This window comes from Elephantulus edwardii, unplaced genomic scaffold (genome assembly GCF_000299155.1).
Source record: "Elephantulus edwardii isolate Elephantulus edwardi_28Jun2011 unplaced genomic scaffold, EleEdw1.0 scaffold00169, whole genome shotgun sequence".
NCBI lineage: Eukaryota > Metazoa > Chordata > Mammalia > Macroscelidea > Macroscelididae > Elephantulus > Elephantulus edwardii.
This window is the reverse complement of record NW_006399919.1, coordinates 4,869,396-4,878,497: the sequence shown is the minus strand read 5'-3', so window position 1 is coordinate 4,878,497 and position 9,102 is coordinate 4,869,396. Positions and strand designations below refer to the sequence as shown.

The following is a 9,102-nucleotide window of genomic DNA, read 5'->3' as shown; positions in this document are numbered from 1 at the left end:
CCCAAAATCTCTGTAAATGTTTATGAAAATTAATAAAATATAATTATAGAAAAAAAATACAATTTTAAAAAAAAGAATGCTCCTTTGAGTAAGGATGGTAAGAATTTGTCTTCCATATCTGCATGTTAATAGGAGAGTCTGGTCCCTGGAAGAAGCTACTAGGTTTCATAAAACAGAGGGTCCATGAGAAAAGATGAAGACCCTCGACGTAAGGAATTGACACAGTGGTTACGACCGTGAGGTCAAGCTCCACAGCAGTAGTGAGATGCTGTGGGATAGAGCAGGGTTTCATCTCATTACGCACAGTCTGTAGGGGTTCACGTTGGCTCTGTGCCATCAGACAGCAGATAAAAGGCTGAGAGAATATTCATGAAATCTGATTGCAGGGGTTACATCTAGATGGTGGGATTATGGAGAGATTCTTTTTTTTGTATTTTCTATATTTTCTACAATGAACATGCATTGCATTTATAACCAAAAAATATAAGCCTTTTACACCATATGTGTGTGGACTTTTGCTTTCCACATCATCACTATGAATAAAAGTTCTTTGCATATCTACTTTTGCCTGCACTGCTCTGGTGGCCTAGTGGCAAGAAACTGCATTGTAATCCCAGAGGTGCATGGTTCAAATCCACCAGAAGCTCTGTTGGGAAAAGGGGAGTATATAATCTTGGCATATAACAACAACAACTACAATCTCCTCCTGTACCAGTCAGATACAATTTGTTGGTACACACACAAAAAAAATAATTAAAAAATTAATTTTTTTTAAGTGCAACCAGAATTGGAGGAATTAAAAAAAAAAAAAGGCTTACTGTGAATACACAAATGCTTCTTTAAAAACTAAGAAAGTATGAGAAGGACACCTTGGAGTCATGGGTAAAATTCTACTCACAGCTCGCTAGGCTATAAGGCCCATTTGTACCATTCGTATAGAATTAAAACATTATATGCTAAAGAGTTTGAAGGATTTTAGTCATAATCTTATTAACCTTATGAAAATGAAAGTTGGATTCTCTGAATTATTTTAGCTGTATTCTTTTCTTCTTATAAATTTCAGTGAGATGGATAGATTTATGCCAACTACAGTGCCTTTCTAAGATTTTTCATCATTCTTGATCTCTTGCAGTAATGTCCAAGTGATACTGCTTCACAATATCATTGCTTTCATTTATATCCATGAGAGCCTGACTCAAGTACCCAACCAGCTGCTGTTGGGTCAGTTCTGGCTCGTGGAAATCCCACACGTGTCCGAGTAGAACTGTCCTGCATTGGGTGTGTGTGTGTGTGTGTTATTAGTTTTAATGAACATTTACAGAGATTTTGGGTTTTCATTCATTCATTGTTGCACCGCTTTCTCCACCCTCCTCCCCAGGCCATTCCTCCCTCCCCCATGTCTGTTTTAATTGTCCAATTGCCACAGTGCCCGCCAAAGCCAGTTCTGATCAATCTCCCTTGTCAGTGTGTCCCTTGCCATTCCCTATCTCTCCTCCCTGAGAGTGCATTGGGTTTTGTACAGCAGTAAGATTAGGCCTTTATTTTGAGATGTCTCTGGGTGAATTCACACCTCCATCTGTCCAGTTAGCAGCCAGATGTCTTAACGAGTTCCACCATCCAGGGATTCTGCTCAAATAAAACTATCAAATAACAAGTAACACTTATATTTTATAAGAATAGGGGTTGGTCACTAACTCCTTTGGTTTCCAGGCCCTGTCGTTAAAGCAGAAGTGGGACAGACCTTCATGGTCACTTTCTAAAACAGTGCTTCTGTGCCACTCAGCATGCAGCCCCATGGATGGTACTACAGCAAGAACAACGAGGGCTCATTGAACAAACCACCCCGGGAGAAAGTAAATAGAATTCAAAGAGGACCCACATAAGCTTTGTTGTGGTGTGCTGACTCCGACTCTTTTTGTACGTTTAGGAGTTGAGCTATCATCACAGGCTGAAATCAGGCTGTGGAAGCACAACTCCATACCCACAAGGCTACCAGAGCTCCTCCTTATTATGATCCCAACAAAATACCAGTTCTTTCTTTAATCCTGAGGATTCACACACAAGTGCACTCACACTCTGTTTATCTTGGGTGTCACAAATCCAATAAAACCCACTGCTGCTGAGCCAGAGTTCACAAAGCATGAAGAAGGTGTGGATGTTTTCCAGGCAATCAAACCTCAAGCACAGTCGCCACCATCTATCTGTCAGGTGAGGCTTGCATGTTGCTAAAATATTGAATAGGCTCTAGTGGAGCTTCGAGACTAAGATGCAACAAGAAGAAACACTTCATATCTGCTACCAACCAGGCAGTGGAAATCCTACAGACCATGACAGTCAAATCTCATTGTGCATAGGGATGCCAAGAATTGGGGCCTGGAGGTGGGAGCCAATTTTATCAAAGCTTAAACCAACCGCAGTTCTTCCTGCTTCATCCTTGACCACTCTTGTCTACTTCCTAGACAGTTGCCACAGTGTATTTAGTCATTCATCTACTCAGAACTTGTCACTGTCCATTCACCAGCAATAAACAGCGACACCCTGATGGGGGTAAGCACAATGAAGACACACCACTCCAGGAGCCATTCAGAGAGTCAATCCAGTTCAACTCTATTGGGGACTACAGCGCCCTTATATACGAGCAAGTGAACAGGAAGACAGGATAGGGTGGGCTTGCTGATGCGGGACATGTGGATTGGATAGGAGAACCTCAGCCTCGTGTGGACCACTCCCAGCTCAACAGGTACGACAGCCATCTTCCCAGGTGATGAGCTTTCTCAGGCTGGTCTGGCCAAACACAGGAGAGCTTTCTCTACCCTGTTTTAAAGGCCGTCGGAAGACATGCACTTATATGGATCTCAGTGATCTGTCCTGGCCAGAGGCATTCCCTTCCTCCCCAGCATTCCTCAACAAGAAATCTCACAGGAATTGTCCATTTCAAGCAGGAAAAGCTACAGTCTCAACATTAGACCACAAGAGCTCTCATCACTAGTCCCTCCACCTCTCACTGATCTGACCTTCTAGGACTCTCACCCTTACTCATTCTTCTCCAGACACACAGGCCTCCTTTAGGTTCCACCAGGCAAGGCTTGGCTTCCTTTCACCTCTTCTCTATCAAGCATAACATTGCTCCATTATTTCCTCAGACTTGATTCCCCTTCCTCCAGAAAACCACTACTTACCTTTCTGGAGTTTTTGCCCATAAGTTATCCTCCCAACCAAGCCCATCCTGATCTTTCTATAAAGTGTTTCCCACTGCTTCCTCAAAACTTCTATGCCCAGAATTCTTCACCTACTTTGTTTTATTCTATTTTTTCTTTTGTATATAGTGTCTGATGACAAGGATTTTGTTTCATTATTTTATTTACCAAATATTTGAAATATCTAAAAAATACCTGACATAATAGAACATTCCCAATAAACATTGGTTGAATTAATAAAAAAAATGAATAAGTTATTTTATTTCTATTTCTCTTTCTGGTCTCTGACTTATGAATGACTTCATGTAGTTGTTTGTTATGTGCTGTCGAGTCATCTGTGACTCATAGTGATCCTATCTACAACAGCCCTAAACCCTGCTTTATATCCTGTGCCAACCTTATTGTCTCTGACACATATATCCCATTATACCAGTGACTGAATCAATCCATCTCATTGAGGGACTTCCTCTCCTGTGCTGTCCCTTCACCCTCCCAAGTATGACATCCCTCTCCAAGGACTGGCCCTGCCTTGCAACATATCCTAAGTATGTCCGAGGAAGCTTCAGAATACTTTCCTCCAAGAATCCTGGTCTCACCCTCTCTAGGACAAACTTGTTTGTTCTCCTAGCAGTCCATGGTATATTCCACACTCTTCTCCAGAACCATAGCTCAAAGGCATCAATTCTCTTTCTAGCATTCCTAGTCATCGTCCAGCTTTCTGATGCATAGCAAGTAATTGCAAAGACTATAGCCTGGATCACATGCAGTTTAGTCTCCAGGGTGACTTCATAGAAGAAAGAAATCTGATGTGAGTACAAAACTTTCAACACTTTTTCTTTTCCTCTGTAGGAATTTTGTTTGATGTGGTTTGTATGACAACCGAACATTATCAAAGAGGCTGAAGCATAAATAAAAATACTAAAAAGTGAGGCAATGCTTAAAGTCAAACACAGACCAGGCGCACTATCAGGAAATGAAAATCATCTACATTGCAGCTGAGGAAATCACATGGGATTATTCTTCTAGCAGGATGTGGGAGACAGAACTGCACTGCTTACAAGAAGAGAAGTGCAGTGATAACACCAGTGTGTGAAGGATTCCTCACTAGTCCCAATTCTTGTTTGAATAAAGCATTGGAGCCTGGTGGGTAAGAAGTGCTGCCAACCCAAAGGCAGGCGATTCAAATCTACCAGCTGCTCTGAGGGAGAATGAGGAGCGATGTACCTCCTGTGTGATTTACAGCCTCAGAAAACCTACTGGAGGGTCAGCCATGAGTTAGTTCCAATTCTACAGTAATGAGAATTGTTGTTGTTTGTTGTTGTTGTGTATTGTAGAGTCTGAACCAACCCATAGCTGACCCTGAGCTGCACTGGGTTTTCAGAGGAGCGCACATGAAGAGCTTGCCTATCCTTCAGCTGTGGAGCAGCTAGTTGGTGGATTTGAACCGTGTGCCTTTGGGATTGCAGCGTAGCTTCTTGCCAATAGGCCACCAGAGCTCCCTGATGAGAAAGTCACGAGATGTGAATATGTGTGTTGGGTGACATGGTGGTGGCAGTGGAGTGTGTGTGTTTGGAATCCATTTTATCATTAATGAAGTAAAAACCTTTTATGATTGGTATGTGACTATGTGGGTAAGTGCATGATGAATGAGGTGTGTGTAATCATTAGACTAATTTACTTATAAACAGTTTAAAATTATGTGTGTGTAGACATGTGATACTTAATTATAAGTGCCTTCAATTTTTTTTTAATGACCACTTAACATCCTTCTTCAGTGCTTTCTTCCTGCCTCTTTCCATTTCTTATATCCTTCCTTTCTGTACACATCCCATGCTACCATCCAATCTCATCATTTTGAGAAATAGTAAACATAAATTCAGCTGCATATAACATTTGGAATCAGTCAGAATTTTCTTTTGTCTTCAGTTTCATCCCATTTTTATACCAATTTTTATCCTATTAATTTTTTCTCCACTTTATTTTTATTTTATATTGGTTTGCATACAAAATTCATATATATTGTGTATCTTTCATGTGCATTGCATTTCACACATTCTTACATTCATATTGTATTTAACATGATCACTTATGTACATGGTGTTTTATAAAATAAATCATCATTGATCTATGCTAACTATTACCCTGTCTTTTCAAGTCCCATTAGATTTTTCCTAATTCCTTCACACTCTTCCTCTGTCCAGCAAACTTTGTTATCTCATGATGTCCCCCCTTTCCCACTCTCCACCTTTCTGTACCTCTCTGCTTCTCCTTTGGACTTTTTAACATTCTTTATTATTATTAATTTTAATGAAAGTTTACAGAGACTTTGGATTTCCATTCATTCATTGTTGCACTTTTCCGTCTGCCCACCTCTCCCCACTCCAGTTCGCTCTTCTCTTTGAAATATAAAATTCTTTCCTTTTTATCCCTCTTTTGGACTTTTATGCACATTTTACCAGCTATCCTTCTAGTTTTACAATAAGGGTTTTATGCAGTATTTGTCCTTATAAGACTGAGTTAGCTCATTCAGCATAATGCTCTCTAGACTTTCTCATTTTATATAGTATTTTACAAAATCATTGCTCCTGAGTACCACATAGTTCTCCATTGTGTGAATGTACCATAGTTTCTCAATACATTAATTTATCGGGTTGGGCTGTTTCCATGGTCTTGTTATTGTGAATAAAGCTGCTGTGAACATAGGTGTACAATCTCCATTTGTGTTTATTTTCCTTGGGGTATGACTCATCAACAACCTACATTATGCAGATGACACAAATATGCTTGCTGAAACCGAGGAGGACCTAAAGTGCTTGCTGCAGAAGATCAAAGACTGTAGTCTTCAATATGGATTGAAGTTCATCACCAAAGATTGACTACATCACCACAGGGCCAATTGGCAGCACCATGATGGATGGAGAAGAGATATAGGCTGTTAACAGGTACAGCTTGCTTGGCTCCACAATCAACACTCTTGGAAACAGCAGATAGAAAATTAAAAGACAAATTTGCATTAGGTAAATATGCTATCAGTGACCTTTCCAGAGTACTGAGAAGCAACAATGTCAGTCTAGAGACTAAGGTGCACTGGTCCAGACCATGATCTTCACAATTACTTGCTATGCATCAGAGAGTTGGACAATGATTAAGGATGACAGAAGAAGAATTGGTGCCTTTGAGTTGTGGTGCTGGAGAAGAGTCTTGAACATATAATGGACAGTCAAGAAAACAAATAGGTCTGTCCTGAAGAGGGTGAAATCAAGTTTCTCCTTGGAGGCTAGGACTCTGAAGCTCTGTCTCACATATTTTGGGCACGTGGCCAGGAGGAACCGATCCTTAGAGAAGGACATCATGATCAGAAGAGTGGAGGGACAACACAGGAGAGAAAGATCCTAGATGAGATGAATTACTATACTACCTAGGGCAATGGAGGTAAGTGTGTCAGAGCCAATGAGACAGCTCAGGACAGGGTAGGCTTCAGAACTTCTGTAAATTGCATCACTATGACCCCCAGGCAACTCAACCACAAATAACAACAACAACAGATTCCAACAGTAGAACAGCTGGGTCATATAAAATTTCTATGTGCAGCTTTATGAGGAAACATCAAATTGCCTTCCAGAGTGATTGTACTGTTTTACAATCCCTCCAGCAATGCATGAAAGTTCCAATCTCACCCCATCCTCTCCAACATTCATTGCTTGCTGTCTTTTAAACTTTACCACTGCATCTGGGGTGACATATTATCTCATTGTGGTTTTGATTTGCATCTTTCTTATTGTCGGTGATTATGAGCATTTCTTTATGTGTCTGTTGACTATACAAATGTCTTCCTTTGTGAAAAGTCTTTCCACATCTTTTGCCCATTTTGTTATTGGGTTATCATTCTTTTTCTTGTGGAAGCCCTACAGGATTCTGTAAACTTTTCTTATGAGACCCTGGTTTGAGATGGTTTTGCCAAATGTTTGTACTCCATATGTAGGTTTTCTTTTCACCCTATTGTAAAAATTGTTCCAACTCACAGGAACTTAATTTTTAAATGGTCCCACTTATCTATTTCTTCCTCATCTGATTGTGTATCTCTCTTTTTGTTAAGCTTTACTACTCTCTCTGCTTTCCTTTCCTACTAAATGAACTCAAAATGTCTCTTTCAGACAGAGTAGACAGAACTGCCCTATGAAGTTGCCAAGACAGTAACCATTATAAGACAGATGGGTGTCTCTTTCATGGGCTGGCTTGTGGGTTAGAATCATCAACCTTCTAGCTGATGTCTACAGCTTAGCCTCTGTGCCACCAAAGGCTGCTTTTTCCTTTTTTTTTTTTTAAATTGTTTTTCTTTTTTTTATTATTATTTTGTGTATGTGTGTCTGTGTACCGTCAGATCAGATCTGACTGGTACAGGAGGAGATTGTCCCTCCTTTCCCGGCAGAGCATCTGGTGGATTCGAACCATGTGTCTCTGGGATTGCAGTGCAGCTTCTTGCCACTAGGCCACCAGACTCCCTGCTTTTTCCTTTCTTACTATTTATTTGTAAAAAATAAAATTTCATCTTGGTGACATGCTCTAATATATAGAGTGAATATACAACAATCTTGTCAGAATCAATATACTTTCTTTTTCTACAGACAACAGTACTCTTATTAAGTTAATTTTTAAAATAACAAATAACAGGACTCTTACTAATGTTAGAGACAATTAATTAGCAATCATATATTTTCTGTGATTCTTGATCTAAAAAAAACCCTCACAACTTTTAAAAAGATCTACATAACAGTATTTTATTTTATTTTCTTCTGGTTTAAATTTGAAAAACTCATTTTATCTAAAATGAAATAATATTCCTTTTATATGATGATATAAAGAAAATTTGATACTTTTACTTTTGTAATAATGTGGCAAGATAACTTATTATCTTGCCACATTGTTCTGAAAATGAATATTTTAAAAATTAATATCTTAAGAATCAATATACTTTTAAAATTTCTTTCCAAGATGAAGTAGCATGTGAGCATTAATTAGTTGTATTATTTCAATGAATAATATAATAATAATACTGGAAGCAGGAGTGGCATCCACTTCCTAAACATGTCTCTGACAACTCTACAAACTTCGAGAAAAGACGATAGTTACAGAAAAGCTTCAAGCCTTTTGTTGAGAGGGTTGCTATGAGTCGTGCTCGATTCGATGGCAATCATCATCAACAACAATTATTCCAATGAGAATTACTTCTTTTCGAGTATTTTGTCAATTTCAATGATCATATTAGCTAACTTTGTGCTCTTTGTTTTGTTTTCATTTCCTTAAAGCCAAACAAACATATATTTGGATACAACCAGAACATTTCTCGGGTCCAAATATAAGAAAGTCTTATATCATCAGTATGAAGATGTAACATTTACAAATCAAACAAAAAGAAACGAAAATAAGAAACATCTGGATATACTAGGTGTTGAATGGGCTACTTTACAATTGAGTGTGAGTTTTGCTTCTGTTCTCAGTCATTGGAAAGAAGCTCTTTGTAGCTTACTTGTCAGGCTGCTTATGGTAGGTTTAAACCCATCAGCCACTCTCTGGGGGCAAAAGATGAGGCAGTCTCCATCCTTACGATTTAGACACCCAGTGGTGGGCCTCTTCCCCACAAGCACTTCCGTTTTAGCAGGGTCCCAGTGAACTTTGACAGCCCTTAGAGATTATGCATACATGGAAGATGTTGTTGATCTCCACCTGAGAGTGAGAGGTGCATACAATTCTAATTTGGTTTTGATAGGCATTTTTACTGAGAAAATATGTCTGAAATACTTTTGACATGTTGCAAGAAGGGAACAGTCCTTGGAGAGGGATGTCATGCTTGGGAGGGTGGAGGGACAGCACAGGAGAGGAAGACCCTCTATGAGGTGGATTGATT

General features: G+C 39.4%; 1 pseudogene; it reads left to right on the top strand.

Moving 5' to 3' along the window:
* The window catches only part of LOC102870864, a 70,927-nt pseudogene that overhangs the window by 23,466 nt on the left and 38,359 nt on the right, over positions 1 to 9,102 (top strand).